The sequence below is a fragment of the Electrophorus electricus genome, chromosome 22, assembly GCF_013358815.1.
Source record: "Electrophorus electricus isolate fEleEle1 chromosome 22, fEleEle1.pri, whole genome shotgun sequence".
In the NCBI taxonomy this organism is placed as follows: Eukaryota; Metazoa; Chordata; class Actinopteri; order Gymnotiformes; family Gymnotidae; genus Electrophorus; species Electrophorus electricus.
In genome coordinates this window covers 7,845,245-7,871,260 of record NC_049556.1, presented here as the reverse complement: position 1 = coordinate 7,871,260, position 26,016 = coordinate 7,845,245, and the positions used below count along the sequence as shown (strand labels likewise).

Below are 26,016 nucleotides of genomic sequence, written 5' to 3'. Positions count from 1 at the left end.
AATGAGACCCAAATGAGACCAAGCTTAAAAGGGTAGGTTCATTGTTTTTCAGCCCAGACCTTTGTGTACTTCTGCTTTTCCCTCATTTGCACTCATACCTTGCACTACCTTACTGGAAGCTCACTGAGTTTGTGGTGCAGTTGCTTAAGCAATCAAAAGCCCCACTAAATCTCGGTTCTGAAAATTAAAAAAACCCAAATGTCTAGTCATGCATGTTGTTGTGTTTGTCAACCAAAAAGACAATGCTTAATTCTGAATTTCTAAAAATCACCTTAGTCACTTAATCCTTAAACAGTTTTCCTATTAGTTGTGATCAGTTTCTCTGATATGTTCTGCTATGAAGGTTTCTCTGCTAGGTTCTGCTATGAAAAATTTGAAATTTTACGATCTGGGTTTAATCTGCACCAGTACACCTCTGATTTGTAACTCAGCAATCAATTACCTCCCCTCTGGGCTGTTGATTGTAGGATGGGGCTGCAATAGCAACAGAGGTCCCTGACACAAACACACAAATCCACACATGTTTCGCCCTCATCTGCATACCTGCCCAGAGAAGGCGTCACACCCCATGTGCCAGTTGGCCTCAGGCCAAGCACAGGACATCTGAGGAAAAGGTCTGCAAATATCCACCAACTTCAGCATAGATGGCACCCCCAGCTAACTAGCCTTTGCTTATTGCTTGCGGACGCCCAGGGTTCAAAACATAACCTTAAGTGGACATACCAAACTTCAGAGATGGGATACAAAGTGAATTGTTAGAGAGAGGCCTGTGATCAAGGGCAGAGAGAGAGAGAGAGAGAGAGAGAGAGAGAGAGAGAGAGAGAGAGAGAGAGAGAGAGAGAGAGAGAGAGAGAGAGAGGGAGAAAGAGAGAGAGTGCACTATGTTATAATATTCCCAGCCACTAAATGACTGCTGTCCCTTAAAGGTGCATGCGACCTGGCTGAGACCATGACAATATAGTGGTACCAATGATTCATATGATAACTATCCAAAGGGTAAGTACATACAGTCTAAAGGAGTAATCATAGTGTGACATTACTGATCCCAGTGTCCAGAATCTGATGGATGAGTCGGTTTTACTTCACTGCAGGTAAGGTGAGTCAGGTTTTTGCTACAAGACAGTATGACCAACACTGAATCTTAAATAAATAAATAAATAAATAAATAAGGAGACCTGAGCTTCTGTCATTGAGAGACCAAGAGCGATTTATTTTCTGAGCGTGCCAACTTCCTTGAAGCACCAGTACCACCACCACTATCAGCACCACCACCACCAATAACAACAACGCAACGTCAAAACTAAACAAAATGCAAACAAAATTTGATGGGAAATGTCTCGACAGCGAAAATTAAAACAAATATGCCCCTCCACAGCTGGGCACGACGAAAAATAAAGTGCAAAATGCGTCAGAATTCACCCACAGATGCTATTGAAATCTTAAAGGTTTTTCTCCTCCCTGACAGAGTTCAGGTTCAGCTTTAAGCCGACGTATCACGCATTTTAAATGTATTATTATTATTTCATTTTTTCTATTTTTTGCCAAAAGAGCTACTCACCAAACAGATGAATTTCAAATTTTACATATCCTTTCCGTCCTTTTTTGATCGTGCTGTTTAGCCCCAGTAGATGGACGCGGTATCCTATTAGTAATCTACACGTTACATCCTACTGCAATACGAGAGATTCGGCAGATACCGGTAATGTTTGTTTTCTGGTGGTAGCAGAGCATCCGCGACAGTGACAGAGACTCCGAGCACGGACCAGTGTTATTCTAACGACGACAAACCGTGGCGTTCAACGGAAGACTTTCCAGTCGTGAGCATTGCGCGTTGGGAGCCGAGAGGACGCGTGCGACCGGTTGAACGCGATCATAGTTCACTTGTGTTCGCGTTGACGAGAAGCGACGGTTTTCCGTGACGAGCGATGATGCTGCGGCGTTCAGCGGGCTTTGGGGATTCAGGAGGGGAGATAGGTAGGAGGAGTGAGGGGGCATTCAGAAGCGACATAACAGACAGCACAGGCACAGTCAGGAGGCAGAAAAAACCCGCAATCCAACAGTTGCCTAGGCTTCATACTTTCTACGCGACTCAAATTTCCTGTAAACATCATCGGCAAATAAATGTTATATATATATATATATATATATATATATATATATATATATATATATATATATATATATATATATATATATATATATATATATATAAAATGATGAGTAATTTCTGTCTCCCTTACGGTTTAGTTGCGCTCATCGTTAGAAGTTGTATGGAGGCAAGTGAGCACAGGCCTTCCCTGTTCCCTGAAAATTTTTTTTTAACATGGCACACTTATTAAACGTGTAGGACGTATCACCTTGGAGTGTCCGCAAACAGCAAATAATGACGAATGGACGATGTGCTCCGCATGAATTATTGATTGGACAGCGTTGCCTCCTTTCACGTAGTCCAGTGAAATAGAACACGGATATTTAGGAGTCCAGTGCCGATAGCCAGCAGATCCCCAGGTGGAGGTCCTGACCGGTTTGAAGTGTTACAAGACAGCTTTCTGTCGAGGTCATGGCTTCGTCACACACACTAAGACACACCTGTGTGAGCACATGCTTGTACACACCAGCGCTTTCTTATAAGCTTACTCTCTGTGTCTTTTTCTTGTCTTCAGTCGTCTCTCACTTTTACACTCTGCCTCTTGGGATCTGGTTGTACATGTTGACCACACTACTCTTTGGTTTATCAGCCTCATCTTGTTTTTGAAGGACCCATGGTGGCATTGTTTGGCACTATGATCTCTAGTGCTCCCAAAGAGACACAAATTAATAAATCGTAAACACAGTAAATGAAGAATCAGAATTGATCAAGCCACTCTGAAACAAAACAAGTCATATATCTGAATCAGGCCTGGTTCATGGTTAAAAATTCACTTTAAGTTGTTGGTCCCTATCTGTCATTGTGTATTTTACAATAGGCTGGCTGTCCCTGTTACGTATGTTTACATATCCCTTAACACAATGCATACAACCGCAGAATCTTGTATTTTCAAATTGTGCAAAAAAAAGGGGGGGGAGGGGACATATTAAGGTGTAGTCATTAAATATATTATTGTGTTTTTGCTGTCCAGTACAAAGACAGACAAATAAATGCATGTCGAGCTTTCAAACTTTCAAAAGTAGTTCAAATAGTCAAATATATGCTCCAGGAATTCTAGAATAGATTTAGGTCAACATCAGAAGCTTCGATCATGAGCCTGACACAGATCAGCTCTGCTACAAGCAGAGACGGAGCTGTACAGGCGGCTTCTCCGTATGTCTCAGTCAGACACATGCATACGTCTCTCCAGAGACCTTCAGCACCCAGCTGGCTTCTTGCAGGTCCACTACCCATGACCTCTACCCCATGACCTCTACCCACATGCCCGCTACCAAACATGCCCTGTATATCATCCGATTATTCTATATAATTGTCCTATTAAATGCACCTGTGTCAAACAATCAAAAGTTTTATCGCACTGACTGTCTCAAAGACATGGAATAAAAAAAACAAACCAACAAAACATCGACTACCCCAGGCCTGAGGAATGAGCAGAGAACCCAAGTGTTGCTACGGTCACTAGCTCCAAGGTGACTAGTGGCAACACAGTAGGAGGCGACAGTGTGATGATATGATTATGTGTCAGGAAAGGCCGCTTAAATCCTGGTCTCCGTTAGCTCACCTGGTAGAGCACGGTGCTACCAACACCAGTGTCAAGGACCTTCCCAGGGAGCATGCATTCTTATTCTTGATATTTTTTGCTTTGTTGTTTTTATTCTACCTCGTCAGTACTGCAGGCTGAATTTCAGCAAGCTTCTCTAGTGTCATCTTCATGCTACAAATATGAAAGCAAAAGCACGCAACAGACTGAAGAGGGCTGGAGACTGAATAGGACTAGTGTGAAGGCTTAAGCATATTGGGAAAAAATGTCAATTTGAACTCCCGTGTGTCAATAGTAAAGATTGTATTGTATCACTGTTCCTTTTCACACAAGTGATTTGGACAACAGGTGTTAAATCTGAATAAATCAACAAAATATTTTTTTGTTCTTGTAAATTACACATGGCTAATGATGTTTGGCATTAACATAATGAAATAGATAAATAGTCTACTTTCAACACATAGAATAGAATAGAATAGAATAGAATAGAATAGAATAAACTGGGCTGAAAAGAGCAAATGTTTCCACATAGAAACTGTTGTTCTTAAAATCCAAATCCACATTCTTAAAACATATTTGGTGGGCACATGGTTACACAAAAGTAGATTTCAATTTATATGAAGTACATGAAAACATTTGAAATGCATTAAAAACATATTATATCAAAGTTTCACTTTTTAAAGCCTTGGGAGAATTGGACATGTGCAAGGTGAACCAACCTAAATACATTCACTGAAATTATGAAATAATATTCTCCAAACCCCTCTGCCTCTATATCTGATCAATTATATTAAAGATGGGAATCTTCCTGGTAAAGCTTTATTGAAAGGGCTTGAAGGATGGGCACTGTTTTGGTTTATTGCTTTCCAAGTCAAAGGCTCTGAAGTGTAGCCTTGCATAAGATTAGGTAAACGTCTGCTTAGCAGACAGAGATCAGGCAAGTTTAATAACTTCAGCAAAATTCCACAAATCTCTCATCAAACACATCTTCACAATCTCTGCCATATATATTTATATATAAGCCAAGCCAGACCCAAGACAATTGTAACAAATTGTAAATGCTTTGTTGTTTGCAAATACTGTTTCAATAAATTGTGAAAACAAAACTTAATAGCGTCACACTACAACTATGATTTCTTCAAGCTATTATGGCATCCCACAGTCCACTACATATATGTACTGAATATGTGCATTTTCGTATGTCTATGTACCCACACATCTAAAAAAAATGTGTAAACGTTGTTGCCATTTTCATAATAACCTGCTGGAGAACACATTGCCCTATTCAGTATCCCCTCCTTCATACTGCCCCTCCTTCTTTCTGATCCTACCAACCACAGTGGTCAGGGCCTTAGCCAAGGACCCTGCATGATTGAAAGACCCTAGCGCTAGGAGCAATGCTCACAGTCCCATGTTGGAGGCCTGCCACTCCTCCAGCGTAAGCCTATTACCCTGCAACCTCCTGATGACTTATAAATAAGGCATGTCTGGGAATTGAACTAGGGAGAAATAAATGGCCGTTGGGTTCTTTTAGCTATGAGATGAGGAAAAGGTCAGATGAATGTGTTAGGAACATTAGTGGTAAGCCTGGTGAAGGAACTGAATCTGGCTAGCAAGAGAGTGATGGGGGGGGGGGGGGGGGGGGGGTTTGAGGTTGTGGGGGGGGGGCAGCGAGGCTTTTGTACAGTCGTACAGTGTGCAGTTCGAGAGAGCTGGGCAGTTGAAGGCCAGTCCATCACCACTGCATGGGTTATTAAAGTACCTTTGAGGGTGGAGATTATGTCCCAAACAGCATGAGAAAGACCCTGCATCTAGGATAAGGAGATGGCTGTAGACATACTTGGCAACACACACAGACACACACACACACACACACACTCACACACACTCATACACTCACACACTCACTCACTCACTCTCTGTGCCTCTCTTTCACATGCACACAATTCACAAACTACATGCACACTCATGCACGCACATATACACTCTCTCTCTGTCCTTCTCTGTATCACCCTCACAGACACACACATACACACACACACACACACACACACACTCTTTCTCTCTGTCTCTCTCTGTATTGCCCTCACACACACACTCACACCTTCTCTCTCTCTTTCTGTATCTCCCTCACACACACACTCTCTGTCTCTGTCTCTGTATGTATCTCCCTCCCTCACACACACACACACACACACACACACATACACACACACACACACACACACACAGTCGCCTCCCAGGCCCCATCGTGACGGAGTGGTTCCGTTAGCCCAGAGAGATGAAGACATGCTGAGGACAGGCAATTACCATGTGAAAGAGGTGTCTGTCTGAGGCAAGCCCTGGACAGGCAGGAGGAACAATCCCCAGAGGCAGAGAGGTGCAGAGAAACACAATGACACAGGCTGGCCCATCCCACGATAATGCCCTTGGGGACCAGGGTGAATGAGATGGAGATGGAGAAAAGCTGTGAGAAAGAGAAAAGGAAGGTGAGACAAAGAGAGAGGGAGGGAGAGAGAGAGAGGGAGGGAGAGAGAGAGACAGGGAGAGAGAGAGAGACAGGGAGAGAGAGAGAGGGAGGGAGAGAGAGAGAGACAGGGAGAGAGAGAGAGACAGGGAGAGAGAGAGAGGGAGGGAGAGAGAGAGAGACAGGGAGAGAGAGAGAGAGGGAGGGAGAGAGAGAGACAGGGAGAGAGAGAGAGACAGGGAGAGAGAGAGAGACAGGGAGAGAGAGAGAGACAGGGAGAGGAAGGATGAGAGACTGGAGATATGAAGACAAATGCAAATTAATCAGCAGCTTCCAGTAAAGAGATAATTCAGAGTTTAATAATTAAATGAGCTTGAGCCACATATGATGTTGACTAGGCCATACAAACTGTCAGTTTAAAATGATGCCATCAGACTGCTGTTACTTCTTTATATTTGCCTTCTTTTTTTCCTTTAATGAAAATGTCTTTATCTCCTCTGGTCCCCTCATGAGCTCTCTGAATAGCCTTCATGTTAAATAAATGTTGGAAAATGTACATACACGATAATATAATAATTCAGACAATCTTGACTGGACAGGACAATGTTTGCATTTGTGTATGCGTGTTTGTGTGTGTGTGTGTGTGTGTGTGTGTGTGTGTGTGTGTGTGTGTGTGTGTGTGTGTGTGTGTGTGTGTGTGTGAGTGTGTGCATTCACAGCACCCCACAGTGGGAATCTGGAGAGAGGTCCTTTCAGCTTGGCTGCTGGCCTTGGTGCTGATCACCAGCTCACTGCTGCTGAGTGATGGTAGGGACATGTCTTCCTCACCATTTACCTTCAGCAACAGGCTTTCATTAGCTTCTGTTCATACAGCCGGACACGCACACACACACACACACACATACACACACACACACACACACACACACACACACACACACACACACACACACACACACACACACACACACACACCTTAACAGACACAGATGAACATGCACATTTGCAAACACTTACATGCATATGCACAAACACAAGCATGCACATCTATGTACAAACACACATATGGGCAAACAAAACAGACTCCTTTTTTTTGTTGGAAAGTCCTACAATGTTTTTTCCCATCTGGTTTATCTGTTTTGTTGCCAGAAAGTTTTTTTCCCACTGGTGAAAAGAGCAAAATACTATTACTCTATTTAAAAAGCATTTGCTAGTGTAGTTTTATGCTGTATGACTAATCTCATTAGGATTGCTATTAGAAAAGTCAAGAATACTAAGATGAAGAAACTGTCTAAGAAACTGAGCTGGGTTTATCACGTGATAGTACACACGTTGAATAATTTGTTAAGTGTCATAAAAGAGCATTAAACACATCTTAATAATTAATGTACCTAATCATTTCACAAAGGCAGAGTGAGTGAGAGAGAGAGAGAAAAAGAGATAGATGGTTTAGAAGCTGGAGTGTTGCTAGAGAACACAACAGACAGTCCTGGGTTCCCCCTGGGATAATCTATCCACATCTTCTAGAATCGCTCAGCAGGTATTTGACTTCCTTTATCCAGAAATGGACCACCTGTTGTTATCTAGCGCTCATAGGAATGCCCCCAACCAATCAAAAAGAGATCTCATGCTGACAGAAGTTTAATGACCGGCGTTTGCACATCTAGAAATGGAGCAGGCATCAGGTTGGCATGGCCAGCATCTCCCAGATAGCAGGGCCTCCATCAGATGTGTGTGGGAGGAAGTATGCCTTCACATCCTGCTTATGCTCGTGGTGAAAGCAGGGAGTCTGCAGCAAGTGCCTGAGTGATTCCTCACAACACACCTGTCAGAAAACACCCAGTCCATCGATGTTACCTGAGTTAAGTAATAACATACCTGCTCTCCAAAATTCGTTAATAAGTCTGGCAATTCTGGTCTGTGCAGACACCAAACTTCAGCGTCTTTTTACCCTAAACAGAGAGTGCTTTCTCTGGAGGGAGCAGATGGCATGAGAGCGCTGTGCTGAGTAAATGGGAAGGTAGCACGCTGCCTTCTCGAGCTGACCCAACACCGTGTTAGCGTGCTGTCTCTGTTTGGGTGCAGGCTTCCTTGACCTGGTGTGCTCGTTGAAGTGGACACCCAGGCCTTGCTGGCATACTGTGCACCATGACCAATTAACTCACAGTAGTGTGTAGGCGGGAGAGGCTTGTGAATGTGTCCTGCATAGTGGGGCTCGCATCTAATGAGGAAAGAATTGGCACTGAAGCACCCACCAGGGAGTACACACTGCAGTCTCCGGTTACTGGCTCCACCGACAGGGGATCACTGCATTGGTCAACTATGTTTAAAGCCATCAGTGAATCACCAAACCCCTTTTGAACTCGGTTGGCTGTGTTGGAGCAGGGAAAACAGACTTGTTCAGGCTTCTGGGCTTCTAACATCAGGGAGCACTGGGAATAAAAGTATCTGCTAGTATTTCAGCAAATTCCGGAGAGTTAATGTAACAAGTTCATTTGCGTCTTTAATGAGATGAGGAGAAATGGTTTTCGGGATGAATCAGTACAAAGTTGTTTTTTTCCCTCTGCTGGTTGAACCAAATCTAGTCCTGCAGAAGTGAACAATGGCTTCACTGGGAAAGTATGGAGTCACACAAAGACAACCAAACAGAAAGCAACCAAAGTTTTTATTTGATAAACCCTGCAAGAAGGATATTTAAATACATTACTCATTATTTAATGTAATAAAAAAGTCCTAATCAAACTTCTTTCTCATTTCTCTTCTCTTTCTCCCTCTATCTGTCTCTCCCATTTATGAGCTTCTTCCTTGTTTAAAGCAGAGGTCTCTTTCAAGATCTGATGCTGGGTTGGAAGGTTCTTCAGGAAGTGAGGCTGGACCTGAGGGCTCTTCAGGATGTTGGTCTGAATGCGAGGGCTCTTGAAGTGTCTTCAGTGCCGCCACCCAGGTGCGGCAAATTGGGTGATGCCTCTTTTCTCCACAGAAGAGCTAATTTTACATGCTGCTGTATGATAGGCCCTACAAACATCTTACCTGCAGATGTCGCTGAGTCAAACCTTCTCGTCACCCCTGTGAGAAGGAAAAAGTGCTGCATGTGATGTTTTTGTTGCTCACTGTGGGAAAAACAAGGTGATCAGGTGTGATCCAGGCATAGATATGGCACAGCACACAAGTTAGCAGTAAAGTTAAATGAGTACACAGTCAAAGAGTTAAATAAGTTTAGAAAGAACCTGAAATTAGATGCATGATAAACTGGTGCACATGTGTGAAACATCTAAAGGTATTGATATTCTACCAGTTACGTCTTTTTCCTATATGATAAGATATAAAAAGTAAAAATGGAGACCTGATCGTGTTGTGGATTGAATAAAAGCTCTTCAGTGTTTGTGTTTTTATTTCATTTCCAAAGTGTCCTGAGGCTGTGCAGAGGAGGATTTACACTTTGTGTCATAAGTGAGTAATTTCTTAAGCTTCTCTCTCAAAGCTCTTGCTCCTTTTAAAGGACACACTTATTAGTGTCAATGGAAATTCTTTAATTGAAGCCTGCTTGTGTGTGTGCTCTGATTACAAAACCATTGCTAGAGCGAAACAGGGTGAGAGAGAGAGAGAGAGAGAGAGAGAGAGAGAGAGAGAGAGAGAGAGAGAGAGAGAGAGACCATAAGTGTTCATTGCTTAGTTCTTCATGGAATGCATAGCCCACCTCTGTGCCCAATGTATGCCACATGAGCACATCACATTGACAGGAATATGATTTATCCTCCATACCCACATCTGGCTTTAAATCATAGTGTGCATTCAGCTTCAAGGAGTCTCATTAGTGGAGACCCTATCGTCCACTTACACTGAAAGCAGAGTCATGATTGATTGGATTCATCTGTTCCAGCCCTGATTTACAGCTGTCCTGCTCTGAAACAGCCGTATTCTCTGCTTATGGCTTTGGAGGTGGCGCAAATAAGCCCATCCTTGGTCTTTATGTACAGGAATAGTTTTTATAGGTACAAAACAGTTATTCAAAACACTTCTTTAGGGTCAAATCCCAAACCAGCGTCTAACTCAAAAATCCAAAGGAGTTCACTTTACTGCCCTCCTTTAGCTGCTTGTATCAGATTTGAAACACTGATACTTGATACAAAACCAAGAATGGACCTGCCCCCTGCTATTTAATGGTAATGGTCAAAACCAGATCCATGCTCTGTCTTGACCCATCATCCATCAACATTTGTGGAAGAGAAGCATCAAGACTCTTCTCTGTCCAGGCACCTAGTTGACAGAATGAACTTCCACTTGTCTGAACAGCAGAGTCCCTCGCTGTATTCAAACACAGACTGAAGACTCATCTCTTAGAAAAGTATTTGAGTGTAACCTAACAATCACTTATAGAACTTTAGTTTTGCATTTAGACTGCCTTGTTTAGTAATAGGACTTGAATTGTCTTGTACTCTTGTTTCTGGCAAAATTTTTGCTTTGATTGTATTTTTGGACACCTATTTGTATTAGCTAAGGATACTTTACTGAATAAACAACTTGGCACTTTTGATAGTTGCTCTTTATAAGAACATCTGCTAAATGCCACACGTGTAAATATGAACGAGTGCAATACTAAAATACGGTAATCAGGGCAGCTGATGCTATGCACACAACTACCTTTGACTTTGCCTGTTAATTCGAGCTGCCTTGGGGGAGGGTTGGGAATAGATGCTTCCTCCAAACCCAGGCAGCAGACGTGGGTAGGCGCCCACCAACTCGTAGAAGTGGGTCTTTCCTGTGGAGCGCTGGCAGCGAAGCGCAGACGGCTCCTCGCACTAGTGCCCGGAGATGCGACGCTAATTACGCTCTCCGCGGGAGCGGCCTATTTGTGGGAGCCTTTTGGCTTTGCATAAGCACGGGATGTTCGCGGTGCTTACAGCGTCCGCTGTCACACCTCTTTACCTCACGCCGGGGCAGGCCGCAGCCGGCCAATCGCGGCTGCAGGTGAGCCCTGACGTCATAGCCATGTGACATTAAGCGAGGAGATTGAATCCGGCATCCCACAGAGTGTTACGGCTGATCTATTTTAGGCGCTTAAAGAAGAGGTCAGGGAGCGGCTTTAAAAAAAAACAAACAAAAAAAAACCCTGCAAATTGTGTGGCTTCAACCATTCCATTTTATTCACATTCGCATTTTATTGATCTTGTGTGTCTAGCTGGTGATTGCAGCCTGCGATATAGTCACTGGAGCCCCTGTTAAGAGCAGCTCTTTCAGCGCTGTAGCACCTAAACTGGCATTCTCCCCAATCTCTCAGAGAATCTCTACTTGCTTCTCTACACGTTTAGGTCTCTTGTGAAGACCATCCTTTTTCTATAATGCTTTTAAATGTTGCATTGTAAAGCCTTGGGTTTGTGAAAGGTACTGCAAAAATAAAACGTTTTTTTTTCTTCCATTTTAAATAACATTGTCTTTAAGTGTTGTTGCATTGTAAAACAGCATTAGGGTTGCGAGATTTACTACGTACATAAAATGTATTTTTATTTTATTATAAAAGACCACTGTGCTGGCATACTGTGGAGCTGCTGGAGTTTCTTTCTTTCTCCGGCACATTAGGTCATTAGGATGTCAGGCTGAAAGTGTAGCTAGCTCATCAGCTGTTCTTCACCGGAGCCTTCCCCCGTTACTTGTCACCTATCACTAGAAAGGGGCCAGCCGAGCAGCAGCATCCCATTAGCATCCGTGGCTGCATCAGCTGTGGTAAGGGCGCGACTCAGCGCGCCGCGGCAATGTTCAACCCCCTCGCTGACGCTCACACCCTCGCAGCCATGCACAATGTGTCTCTCCACCAAAGGGGGGGGGGGATACGTGAAGAGCCTGGCGAGGCGACGGTGTAGTGGAGAAGAACGTGGCGGTGTGGTGCGAAACGGGAGGAAGGGACATGAGCGACGGAGCACAGAAGCGAGCGAGAGCGTTTGCTATCCAGCAGAGCATAGTGGCAATGGGAGGGGAAAAAAAATTAGCTGCAAAGGACTAGGGGGGAGACGGGGAGGGGAGAGAGGGAGGGGGGTACGCTCAGGAAGAGCTGCAGAGGATGAATGAGTTCAAGACAGAATCAAAAAGAGCAATTAAAATGAACAGATGATTATTTAAGAGGGAGAGGGAGAGGAGGGAGATGGAGAGGGGGACCGACAGAGTGACAGAGGGAGAGAGACAGAGCAAGAGAGAGAGAGAGGCAGACAACAAGGAGAGAAGAGCAGAAGAAGAAAAAGAAGAAGGCCATATTGGGGGGAGAAACCATGCTCTGCTTGGCCAAAGAGAGGCAGAAGGCTGTTCTTTGGCTGGCAGTGTTCCTATGAGAGCGCGGCTGAACAAGAAGGCTTTTTCTCTAATTAAACCTCCAAGTTTAATTACCATTCCAATGACTTGGAGCCCAGGGAACGAACCAAGACTGACATGAGCTACTGGGTCTGTGTTCACAGGAGTCAGTGCTCGGTACCTGAGTGCAGTGAATGGCTTGTCATATGTCTTGCTATGGGAACTTGAGCAGGTTCCCTGGCAACTTAGATCTTTCATCTGTGTGGGCGTGCATGCGCGTGTGTGTGTGTGCATGTGAGTGTGTTTGTAGGTGCGCATGTGTGTGTGTGTGTGTGTGTGTGAGTGTGAGTGTGTGAGCAAATTCCCTCAGATGTGTGTGAATTCTGCCAAACAGTGGTCTCGCAAACAGTATTGGCACTGTAATCTGGCCTTGCCTCTCACTCACACAGATGGCCTTCAAGAGATCTGGGCACCAGTATACTGCATTGTGGTAAATCCAACTGGAACTCTTAGGACCCAAAATAAACACCACAAATGACATCAGACACGTTTCAAATGGACAGTTAATTACCGTGGACTTCACTGGCCGCTGTTCTGGTCTGGAGATGGACTCTGAATAGATCTGTGGGGCAAAAATCTTAATAAGGTTGGAAAATCAAGTCTTTCTTCCCCTACTGGCTTTCATTGCTGAGGCATTTGCCTGATTAGCATGGGCTTAAGAGAGGACATTTTGTCCCAGATAAAATTCCCTATTAACTTAATTTGGTTGCATAACTAATACTGATAAGCTCAAAATACACAAATAAATTAAAGCAGGACAGTTCAGATGATCATTACGCATACATTATTTGAGCAAACAGAAATTGGACTCACCAGTGGACATGTTGTGGAAATCTCCACAATAAGACATTAGTCCAGTTATTTTTATTAGAATAAAATCATCTCATTCACCATGAGATCTAACACAATTTCACAATGGACTTGGCTAGAGCGAGTCTGATTGCTAGCCAACACCAAGAGTGAAAAAGACCTTGTTACATCTCATGGTCATTTGGTATCCTAACAAGATATAACCAAAGGCACGTGTCCCTGACACAAAAATCAAGGCTTCTCTGGCACTGGAGCTCATCAAAGCACAAATGCCCAGCCAAGTGTTCCCAGCACAGAACCAATGCATGAGCAGATAACAGCTAGTCCTGACATATCAGGCAATCGATCTAGCAGATCCTCCACAGGGCAGAGCATTCCCACCTCAACGCTAGCCTCCATATTTCAGGGTTTCTTTTTTTTACTAAAACTCAGAAGCGGCGCTGGAGGGCAGAATTCACGGCTGCTCTGAGCTTCAGCCGAACGAGTGTCCAGACAAGCACAACAGATGTGACACATATTAGCTTTGCGAAATCTGGACTGGGTGTCTTTTTGGCTTTGCACTATAACTACAGGCTATGCTAAAGAATCATTAAGAATAAACATGTTGGTTGAGTGGGTTTTGGGTCGGCAGCCTTTAAAGTTTACAGACTGTACACTTTGTCTAGGCCTCATGGGGGAGTGTTGGCGACTGTGATGAGGAAGGCTTTAAGGAAAACTGATCCTTGATCAGTAAGAAGAAGAAAGGCCTTTTAAGGGTGGTAAAGTCCGTGTGCTCCAGTGCTTCTAGACGTTTTTGCTTCACCTGACAAGCACCTGGGTCAGCTGATGTTTTGTTGGAAGAAACACAGAAAAGTGTGTTTCTATTAAATGATCCTTGATCAGTATTAGAGGCCAACTGCAACCGATAAAGTCGCATTTATAGTGCTGTGAGGAGAAGGAAGGTAATGTTTGAAAATTTACAATACGTTGTCTTGTACATACGTTGGGCGACTGGAAGCCCAAAATTGACCAAATATCGCCATCTACTGGAACAGGTTTGTAATTGCAACATGCATAGAATAGTTACTACACACCAATATTTTGAATAATATATATTCCTTACACATGATATTATCTTAATGTAGATTAAACCAAGCTATGTTTTGTTCTATATCATTTGTTGGGTTCTCATGCTAAGTGCTCTAGTAAATAGATACTTCACAATTAGTTGTGAAAGAAAATGGAAAGAAAGCCCCACTATTGGTTGTTACTGAGTTATTTCTGAAGTATAAAATGGTAGGAATATTCTGTTCTCTTTCCTGGGGTTGACCGATGAGATTTTTAAACAAACATTCTATAAAGTTGCTCTTTATATATTCTGTTTGTTATCACATAAGACATGAAATCTTGACATATCTAGTATAAAATAAAATATCTGAATCTGACATATCTAAATTAACACTAGACCAAGATCAAGGGCTGGGCTGAGAATCTCTGATCATTCCATAAAAAATATTTTCTATTTTTTCTAATCTTTTCATCTACTGAGATGTAAAAAGGAATAAAATATTCCTAGGCTCAACAGACTCAGCCAGGAGGTTAATAACATGCCTCTAGATGGCTTACAAAAGATCCTGGCAAGTGTGAATTTAATGAAATGATCCCATAATAAGAGAAAACAAGAGAAAAAACATATTATAAAATCCTATATTCAGTGGCTAATTCCCTGAACAAATTCAGAAATTCCATGGGGCATCTTCCCATGAAAAAGTGTTGAGCTAAAGGACACATCTGCACGAGATATGTGGAATATTGTATGATGGAAGTGTTGAGCTAAAGGAGACATACTGGGTGAGACATGTGGAATGGTGTATGATGGAAGTGTTGAGCTAAAGGAGACATACTGGGTGAGACATGTGGAATGTTGTATGATGGAAGTGTTGAGCTAAAGGAGACATACTGGGTGAGACATGTGGAATGGTGTATGATGGAAGTGTTGAGCTAAAGGAGACATATTGGCGAGACGTGTGGAATGGGGTATGAGAGAAGTGCTGAGCTAAAGGAGACTTCTGGGCGAGACGTGCAGAATGGTGTATGATGGCAGTGTTGAGCTAAAGGAGACATCTGGATGAGACATGGAATGGTGTATGATGGAAGTGTTGAGCTAAAGGAGACATCTGGATGAGATGTTGAATGGTGTATGATGGAAGTGTTGAGCTAAAGGACACATCTGGATGAGACATGTGGAATGTTGTATGATGGAAGTGTTGAACTAAAGGAGACATCTGGTTGAGATGTGGAAATTGGGGTATGAAAGAAGTGCTGAGCTAAAGGAGACTTCTGGGCGAGACGTGTAGAATGGTGTATGACGGAAGTGTTGAGCTAAAGGAGACATATGGGTGAGATATGTGGAATGGTGTATGACAGAAGCACTTAAATGTAAACGCATTAAAGACAAACAGAATGTAAATGTAATAGTCAACCACCCAACCCCCTAAGGGTCCTCATCTTACATTTGTTACCAAAGCTAATGTTGTCTGCATGTGTATGTGTGTTTGGTTGTCGTTGGGTGAGGGTATGACAGAAAGAACAGAGGGAGAGAGAGAGAGGGAGAGAGAGAGATGCCTGGGGAGGGGTATCCAGTCGCGCCTACGTTTATTGGTATAGTTCTCACTAAATGCACCCACTAAGGTAGGAGTAAAATATTTCCAGAAGAGATTAGAATCCTTATTTATGAGGGACATATCTCTCTGACACCCCCCCCCCACACACACACACACACACATACACACACCAAATTTTGCAACGGAAGTACGATTATTTAATCCATTCGAGAAATGTATAAATCTATGTGGTTTTTGCTCTGTTTATTTTTGTTTCCCAGTCACTTATTGTCTTTTTTCTAAAAAACACAACTGAAACTCACTGCACACCAACATCTCCTTTGTTCTCTAAATGGAATTCGAAAAACTTGTTTTCACTAGATCCGCATAACTTGGGTACCAGTGTGAAACTCCTCCATGTTATTTTGAGAGTCAGAGGAGTCACCCTTAGCTCGCGCAGCGGTGTTTAAAAGTAGAGTAGACACTCTGGAACCGCAGCAAACAGCGCGCGCCCTCGCCCGAGCTGCGGGACCTGTCATTTTCCCCGTTATTGATCGGGGGAGAGTCGTGTCCTGTCATTTTCCCCGTTATTGATCGGGGGAGAGTCGTGTCCTGTCATTTTCACCGTTATTGATCGGGGAGTTGTGTCCGGCGGCCACCCCCTCACTCTCGCGCGGATGGCACAGGGGCTTTGGACGTCGCCCGTTGCTCGTGTTCTGAGCAGCTGAGGTCGGCGGGTAAGATGCTGCATATGGCTTAATAGCGTGAAAATGTGGCTATTTGTAATGCGTATAATGGAACAATTTTGCTGATATGCCTTTTTGGTGAAAGTACCGAGTTATACAAAAACAAAAGTATAATGAGTATTATTATAAGTATTATACGGTTATGAATGGCTTTGAATATTTCGATATGACCAATCATCATGCGTAGAAAACTATGATGGTTCCTTGTTCATCCATAATTGATCTAGTTAATAGATTTTCTTATATTGTAAAACTTTATGGATGTAACAGTAGCTCTATCTCCAAGTCACGACAAATCTGTCAATTGTCAGTGGACAGAAGCACTTTAGGCAGCTAGACTGTTGATAATTGCTATGCACGCCGGGTGAAATAAATTGATAACACAAGCGAGATCCAGTATCAGGAGAATTTACGTCTCAGACTATTCGGTGTTGACAACAATTTGACAGGGCCATAAAAGAGGCCTTACAGGACTGTAACATCTAGGTTACGGTGGCAAAAATAGACTGAGCTTAAACATGAGACACACAGGTGGCCACGGGTGTCAATGCATCAAAGTCCGCACGGTAGCGAAAACGATACTAGTACTCTGGGCGAAAACCGGGTAAGAGAACCGGGTTCCTGTGACAGCGATAATTAACTATTACGACCATGTAATCATAGTATAACGAATGTCAGTTTATACAAGACTAAAATTTACTCCACCGCGCAAGGTGAGAATTACTGTCATTCATTTCCAACTGCTATGTTGTATATAACTTGTCTTCGGGGTGAACTCATACAGGTGCCATCTAGGGCTCTCTTTCCCATCCACCGATTAATCAGCGATTCGGTTTTAACCGTGGCTTAGTTTTATTAATAAGGATTCAAAAACGGCATAGTTTTAAAATTACAATTAATGTGTGCGTGTGTTAATTCATATGCAGCCCATATGTAACGCTCTGCTTTGTAAAATTTTAATTATTGTGCTCTTTTGCAGATATCTTATATGAATCAGCCTAATCCACATTGTTTGATATCCTATAACTGTCGTTTGCATTTCCCCATAACTTTAAACTTGAAACCTTTAAGAAATTAGCAGTACCACAGTTAACCAGACTTTTTGATGTCATCTTCAATCATTCATTTTTCCTGGAGAATTTCAATTTTAATGACATAAACTGAAACAGTAATCTATATTAGTTTACTGGGCATTATATCATAGACTGTTTAGTTTGTGTAAAGTATGTGTTAAGTTAGTGTTAAATTTTAAGTTAAGGACAGCCGAACTGTTAAACCAAAAGATCTGAGTCTGCCATGTTCAGCTTTGGTGTTTGTGTGTGTGTGTGTGTGTGTGTGTGTGTGTGTGTGTGTGTGTATTTGCTTGTTTTCTTCCATAGCAGAAATGTCTGACACATCAGGGGCTTTTCTCACACTACTCTGTCTTGTATGAATCATAGAGGGTTCTATGCTTCTTCCCAGACTGGGGTTTCTGTGTGATGACAGCAGATAGCCATTGATTCACATTGCCACTTGCAGAGAAGAGCAGAGACTGTGTGTAGTGGATGATGAATAACCAAGATTGATTAGCACACTGTCAATGCTTGTACAACATTTGTTTTCCAGTGGTTCAGCAGTTCTACTTTTTGCAGTTTGGTTATTTCCTGCTTTTATGCTTGAATGCTTTGTGTGTGTGTGTGTGTGTGTGTGTGTGTGTGTGTGTTGCAAGTCTCATGCTTAGTAAATTATATAAATATAGCTATAATATTAAATTCTTTATGGTTTCAGTATTTGAATACAAGTAGAAAACTAGTACATTTGTTATCGGTGTCAGAGACAGGTCTTACATTTATGTGGCATTAGTACTTGTGATGTAGAAACCAACAGGGGGAGCCAAAACTCCACTTGCCTCAGTGCAAAATACTTAAATGAGCTCCTCATTAAGAAAATATAGTTTAAAAAGATAGCTAGATTGAAAATAAAAGATAGGTCGGATCTTCTCTGGAAATTTAAAATGTGGTCTTTCTTCTCCAAAGCTTTCCTAATTTTTTCTCATTCTTCATCCAAAACCTTGAAATTACCCAAAAGAGGAAATCACTTTAATTATACATATAAAATGTAACAAAGTTGCATTTTATGTAATGACTCATACTGATAGGAAACTTTACATATTCCCCAAATAGACTTATATTGATGAGGAAGTACACCAATGTCTCCCACTGTAGATGCCTCTCGTTCTCTTCTGTCTGTCTCTCTCTGTCCCTCTCACTCTCTTTGTCTCTCTCACTCTGTCTCTCTCACTCTCTTTGTCTGTCTCTCTCTGTCTCTCTCACTCTCTTTGTCTGTCTCTCTCTCTGACTCTCTCACTCTCTTTGTCTGTCTCTCTCTGTCTCTCTCACTCTCTTTGTCTGTCTCTTTCACTCTTTGTCTGTCTCTCTCTGTCCCTCTCACACTCTTTGTCTGTCTCTCTCTGTCTCTCTCACTCTCTTTGTCTGTCTCTCACTCTCTTTGTCTGTCTCTCTCTGTCTCTCTCACTCTCTTTGTCTGTCTCTCTCACTCTTTGTCTGTCTCTCTCTGTCTCTCACTCTCTTTGTCTGTCTCTCTCTGTCTCTCTCACTCTTTGTCTGTCTCTCTCTCTCTGTCTCTCTCACTCTTTGTCTGTCTCTCTCTGTCTCTCTCACTCTTTGTCTGTCTCTCTCTGTCTCTCTCACTCTTTGTCTGTCTCTCTCTGTCTCTCACTCTCTTTGTCTGTCTCTCTCTGTCTCTCTCACTCTTTGTCTGTCTCTCTCTGTCTCTCTCACTCTTTGTCTGTCTCTCTCTGTCTCTCACTCTCTTTGTCTGTCTCTCTCTGTCTCTCACTCTCTTTGTCTGTCTCTCCCTCTTCAGCTGTTGTTGCTGTTGCCCGGAGCTCATTTTGTTGCTGTTGCCCGGAGCTCATTTTCATAGCTGTGTTTCTTTGCTGTGTGTGTATATGTGTGTGTGTGTGTGAGTGTGTGTGTGAGTGTGTGTGTGTGTGTGTGTGTGCGTGTGTGAGTGTGTGTGTGTGTGTGTGTGTGTGTGTGTGAGTGTGTGTGTGTGTGTGTGTGTGTGTGTGTGTGTGTGTGTGTGTGTGTGTGTGTGTGAGTGTATGTGTGTGTGTGTGTGTGTGTGTGTGTGTGTGTGTGTGTGTAGGGTTGAACTGCACTACTGGGTGTTGCTGTTTGTGCAGCTGCAGAAACTCTCCACTCGTTCCATCTGGCACAGAGACACGTGTCATCAAAATGTGTCAAGAGGACACAGGGAACGAGACATCGTTAATGGGTGCCTGGCGGACATTACAGAGCGAGGAAGGTGGAAGGACAGCTCGTTCTGAATGTCCTTATTCACGCCATCCTCAGAAGTACACAATTATTTTGAAAAATGGCCTTCTAGGATTCAGGCAGCTGCCAGCTGCACGTGCGTAATGAGTTCCTCCTCACTGAGTTTGGTGTTTATGGTCACAATAATGAGAAGCAGTGTGCTGCGCAGGGTTGCAGTTCACCCTGAAGATATGTCTATTTGTGCTAATCGTGTGTGTGTGTGTGTGTATGTGTGTGTGTGTATTTGCTTGTTTTCTTCCATAGCAGAAATGTCTGACACATCAGGGGCCTCATTCTCACAAATCCCAAAACTACTAGTTGGCTTTCCATATGAACTATGTGACTGACATGACACCCCGCTGTATAATATTTTCCCAATAAATGGCTATGTACCTTGAGGAAGAGAAAAATGACGTTTCTAGTGTATACAGGTGAAATATGTGCAAAGGAGCAGGAATGTTGTGCAGGAATACTCATCTGAAAACATTGCTATAGTATTCTGATAGACATAATTGATTAAATGGTAAACAACAGGAAGTCATACATCTATGGGCCAGACTACTATTTGTAAATACTCTTCATCATTGAACTTTCAGATTCAAAAGTACAAAATGGAGCAAATAAGATTGTATTGATCTCTTCACGTTTGGACATATTTTAACAGCAATAATGTAGCAACAGCTTTCGTTACTTAGAAGGCAGCAGAATATGTTACGTCCAGTGTTGTCGCGCGTATTTATGTGATGGTGCGCTCGTTTCATTGACGAGCCAGGTAGTTTGTCCTAATGCTGCGAGACATGGCAGGCTGACCCTGCAAGAAACGTTTGCATCAGGAAGTCCGAGAATGAGAGCTCCCTGTGCGGACCTTCGATACACATTCCTTAGGCAGCTCCAATCAAGGCAACGACAAGCACGTAAGATGGACAGGTGGAGACGGTTTAAAAAGTCTGGCTGTCAGAATGTGTCTGAAGTCTCGTAGTGAGATACGGCACACAGACTGGCCTCCCTGGTCGAAATAGCCCCTAGCCACTGAGGAGTATATTTAACAAGTGCAAACGCATTGCAAAGCTTCTATATGATGCAAATGCATAACTGCCACATTCCCTGTTTGGTTTATGTTACTGTGGACAGCACTAATATTCCTTCTGCATCGCTGCAATCCAGGGAACTACGCTAATGATGGGTTTGGAAATTACAGCAAGAGAGCAGTGCACTTTGTGAAGTTGTCAAATACAGCACGAGCAGCTTCTGTAGAGGCTGGAGTCTGTCTGTCCCATATGCTTTATTCAGAATTTACATAGCACACATTGACCAGTAAATACTAATCACTACATATACACATCACAGCATGGTTCTTCAGTGAATGATTAATGATTTATTAGCTTAGTGGTGAATAATCGAATTTAACCATAGTGGTTCTTTATTATTTACACCACGCCCCAGAGCCTCAACAGAGAATCTAAATTTACTTCTGTTGTCAGTTTCTTTCCTTTAGCGTGCAGCCCCTTACAGGGCTAAGAGAGCAGAGAGTGACCGATGAGCAGAATCACCTCTGGGCCTGAATCACCCAGTCTGGTTGAGCTTGAGATTGGATTACAGAGAAAGATCATTGTATTCTCTGCTTACACCAGCCCGATGGGACTGTGGGAGCTAAACAGGGCCACGGATGACTGGGTTATTGGCCATGGTGACCCCCTCCCCCCAGGGGTCCACACATACACACACACAGACATATACACTCTCTCTAAATTAGATACTCCAAATTTACAGCAAATGTATCCATATTTATTCAAAAATATCAATATTTATCCAAAAAGCAGCCTTTAATTATTTATCACTTTATTGTAAATTACAGAAATTAGGATAAGCCCAACATCACCAAATTTGCAAAAATAGAGACATACCTCTAGCCAGTTTTGAAAATTACTTGTGAAGCTCATCTCCACTACAGTTACACTGTATATGATGTGCCCCACGCCGTGCTGGCCCAGGGCCAGGACCAGCGGACCGTCCCATCTGTCTAAGTCACCTCTTCAGGCTCCACATCTCTGGGCTCATTCTCTTCCTCTGACCTTTATTTACTCTGCACGACTAGCTCCCATGGTTGCTGGCTCTGATATAGGGCTTAGCAGTCTAAACTGGAGCTACCAGTCCTATAAACACCTCCGATTCTCTGGGAGCACAAATATCTGGACCCTTGCATACAGGGTGCCCTGCAGGTCTAATCACTGCTATCTTTGACTGCTGTTGCTCTAATGAGGCTGCGGAGGCCAGCTATTTCTCACTCAGCACACAGAGCAATTAGAAGCAGGGTGTCTCGGGTTAAAGGCTCGTCACGGGCTACTTTTGCTCCTTCTTTTCTCTCTGCCTTTTCTCCTTTTCTCTTTCCCTTTCATTTTCTCTTTCACCTTGCTCTTTTTTCTTTCCATTTCTTTCTTCTTTCTCTCTCCCGACCCCTTCTTCCAGAATTACCGCTCCTCCCTTAGCCCCCGGGCAAATAGTCGGGAAGGATGCGATAGCAAGGTACGGCAGCAGGGTTTGTGTGGGTGGAGGTGTATGCTGATCTTCTCTGTGCTATGTCACTCTTTGGTAGAGTTCAACAGAGTTTGGTATATATCCAGCCGAGCGGTGCGCTTTCTTTCACGCATGTTTAGTCTCGTCCGGTACGCAACCGTGTTTGCATCAGCATAGGTTTGCTGTTTTATGTGAAGTTCTTCCAGCATTCTTTAGATTGCCGTACCATTTCCGTTTCCAGAGAAACAGGCTCCTTTCGGTTAGATGGTGAAAGTAAATTTTGAAACGCTGCCACCACCAGAGACAGCTCTGGTGTTGGAGAGTGGATGCACTGGCTGATTTCTTCAGTTGTGGGAGATTCCTCATCGTAAACATTTTGCTACTTTTCTATCAGTCTCACTGTTTCTCTTTTATCCCCATCGGGTCACATTAGCCTCCATGAAAGTCAAGGCGGACAAACAGAGATAGGCAGAGAGAGGAGGGGAGAGAGAGAAAGAGAGAGAGAGAGAGAGAGAGAGAGGGGGAGAGAGAGAGGGGGGGAGAGAGAGGGAGAGAGGGAGAGAGAGAGAGTATGTGTACTGGTGTTCAGTTTGGTCAAGATCACACACAGAGACAGAATGAAGGAGATTAGATACAGAGCATGTACTGGTGGGAAATGGAATTCCTGCAGACTGACATTTCTAAGAACAGGATCCCTGGAGACAGAACAGATGCATCTGACTTGACAGCAAACTCACTCTGGCCAAAATGGTAAAGATCCTTTAACCATTTCTATCTTACATAATGCAGCACAACCAACATGTTAGTCATTATAAATCATGATTTGTACACAGGGTGTGTTAAATGTTCTATTGATTTTGTTTAATTTACGGTGGCTTTTACATCATGTTTAGGATTTTAGCTTTGTTTTAGTGTGTACTCAAACAAATTTCTTAAAGTGATGAGTTATTTGTTAGTGTGGCAAATGTCTAAGAAGGGGAAGCTATTATATAGACAACATTTTCAGTGCATTGCAGCACTTTAAGCCAGGACCCCAATCATAGACAGAACCAGGGAGCAACATTCCCATAACACTCTGCTATAAGAAAACCTGTGTATTTGAGAATTTTCGGTTATTAGGACAAACAAAAAATATGCATATTTGTTCAACTTCCAGCTCTAACCTGTACGAGGTTAGTGTTCTGCAGCAGAGCAAATAGTTTTGTATTGCATCTGTGTCACGGGCGCAGAACGTGCAGGAGAAAAGGATGAACCGATCCCAAGTCTCCAACGAAAGAGCAAAAAGGAACTGAACATGCGCCAACCACAGAACTGTAGAAGGCCAACGTAACAGTAACACCAATGACAGGCAGTCACACAAACACAATGGGCTTTTAAATGAATAAACATAGGAGCATAATAACCCCCAGGTGCTATGACGAATGAGGCCAAACACACCACCTGAGGAGGAATGGCAACAAATCAATTAGAGAGACCACGTGCGAGAGAAAGACGAAATGTAATCAAAAGCCAGAAGTATGAAGCAGTGTAGGAGGAAGAGAACGTGCCGAGAGAGACCAGGTGGAAGAAGAAGACGTTCGCCATTCCCATGAAGTAAATGAACTTGGATTTGTGAGCTGTGAGAAGGCTCAGGCCTGAGTGTATATCACCACCCCGACATGCGAGACATCCGTTGAATCTGTTGGCATTGCAGGAGCTGCCTACCAAATGCTCTCCGGCTCACACAAAGAGACGCCAAAACAGTGTTGTGAGTAAAACACAAAAGTTGTCATGGTTGGGGAGGTATTTTCAAATTGTAATATATTTGTTGACACAATATATCTGTTGACAAAATCTTGATCCACTTATTAGATAGCTCTGCTTTGTTCTGGAAGGATGTCTGTGATATAATTACAGGAAACATTTGGGTGCTGAAGAAAAAATATATAAATGCTTCGCCAGAAAGTGACTAGAATTCCAGTTCTTCTTACCGAATGCTTTAGAATGCTTCTTACTGTATAGAATTGTATGTGTGTGTGAGTGTGAGAGAGATAGAGACAGAAATAGAGAGTTTATCCAGTACTTTTGGAATATTTTTGGAATATATTTGGAATATATTTTGATATACTTAAATTTCAGATTCTAAAAATGAAAGCACTACACACACACACAAACACACACACACACACACACACACACAAACACACACACACACACATATATATATATACAAAGCTGTAAGACCTCCCACAGTAGAACACTCAGGGGAGCTATGGTGCTCCTAGACAGTACAGGGCTGCATCATCAGTCACTGGCAGTAACAGGCAGTGCTGGCAGAGCGTTTCTGCTTTCCCACAATGCTGATTTGCTGCTCGCCTGCTAGAGAGAACTGGCTGCACACACCTGGCTGCGCACACTACATACACACCTGCAACCCCATCACAACACCACTACATACACACCTGCAACACCATCACAACAGCACTATATACATGCCCACAATATCATCACAACAAGACAACACACACCCCCACATCCACACTACACACACACCTGCAACCCCATCACAACATCACTATATACACACCCACAACACCATCACAACACCACTACATACACACCTGCAACACCATCACAACAGCACTATATACACACCCACAACACCATCACAACACCACTACATACACACCTGCAACACCATCACAACAGCACTATATACACACCCACAACACCATCACAACACCACTACATACACACCTGCAACACCATCACAACAGCACTATATACATGCCCACAACACCATCACAACAAGACAACACACACCCCCACGTCCACACTACACACACACCTGCAACCCCATCACAACACCACTACACACACAGCTGCAACCCCATCACAACACCACTACATACACACCTGCAACCCCATCACAACACCACTACATACACACCTGCAACCCCATCACAACAGCACTACATACACACCTGCAACCCCATCACAACACCACTACATACACACCTGCAACACCATCACAACAGCACTGCATACACACCCACAACATTATCTCAACACTACATACACACAACATCACAGCAACACTACATATACACACGCCCATCACCATCACAACAATACAGATACACAGCACCAACAAAATAACACATTCAGAAAGAAATGAAATCTGTTATGACCAGCTTGTTAAGACCGCAACATGAAAGGCAGACCACCACAAACGTAGTGAAAATCTATACATTTGTATTATAAAATTTGTTCCTTATAAGAGATGATTAGCAGATCTGAACAGATACAACAAACTACACAACACACTTCGTTTTCCACTTGAGTACCCCCTCTAGAGGATTCTCTATCCCTTTATGAGCCATAATCAAACTCTACTCCTGGGCCTGCAGTACCCTAACCAGCCAGAGGAGGACATGGAGTCACAAATCATATACATACTATGAATCATGCTTTTGAATATCACACCTCCACACATCCATATCTCATTGCCACAGCAATGTGTTTGTAAGCATGATCACATGTTTATGGTCAGTGGAACATTGCCAGCCCCCT

General features: G+C 43.1%; 2 protein-coding genes across 2 annotated transcripts in view; one reads left to right on the top strand and one right to left on the bottom strand.

Annotated features, from left to right (window-relative positions):
- Positions 1–1,799, bottom strand: part of dlgap4a (discs, large (Drosophila) homolog-associated protein 4a) — a 75,052-nt gene extending 73,253 nt beyond the window's left edge. The window contains exon 1 of the mRNA XM_035521526.1: positions 1,559–1,799. The gene's annotated coding sequence lies outside the window, so the exon portion shown is untranslated. The remainder of the gene's footprint in view (positions 1–1,558) is intronic.
- The window catches only part of si:dkey-65j6.2 (uncharacterized protein KIAA1755 homolog), a 48,786-nt gene that overhangs the window by 6,295 nt on the left and 16,475 nt on the right, over positions 1–26,016 (top strand).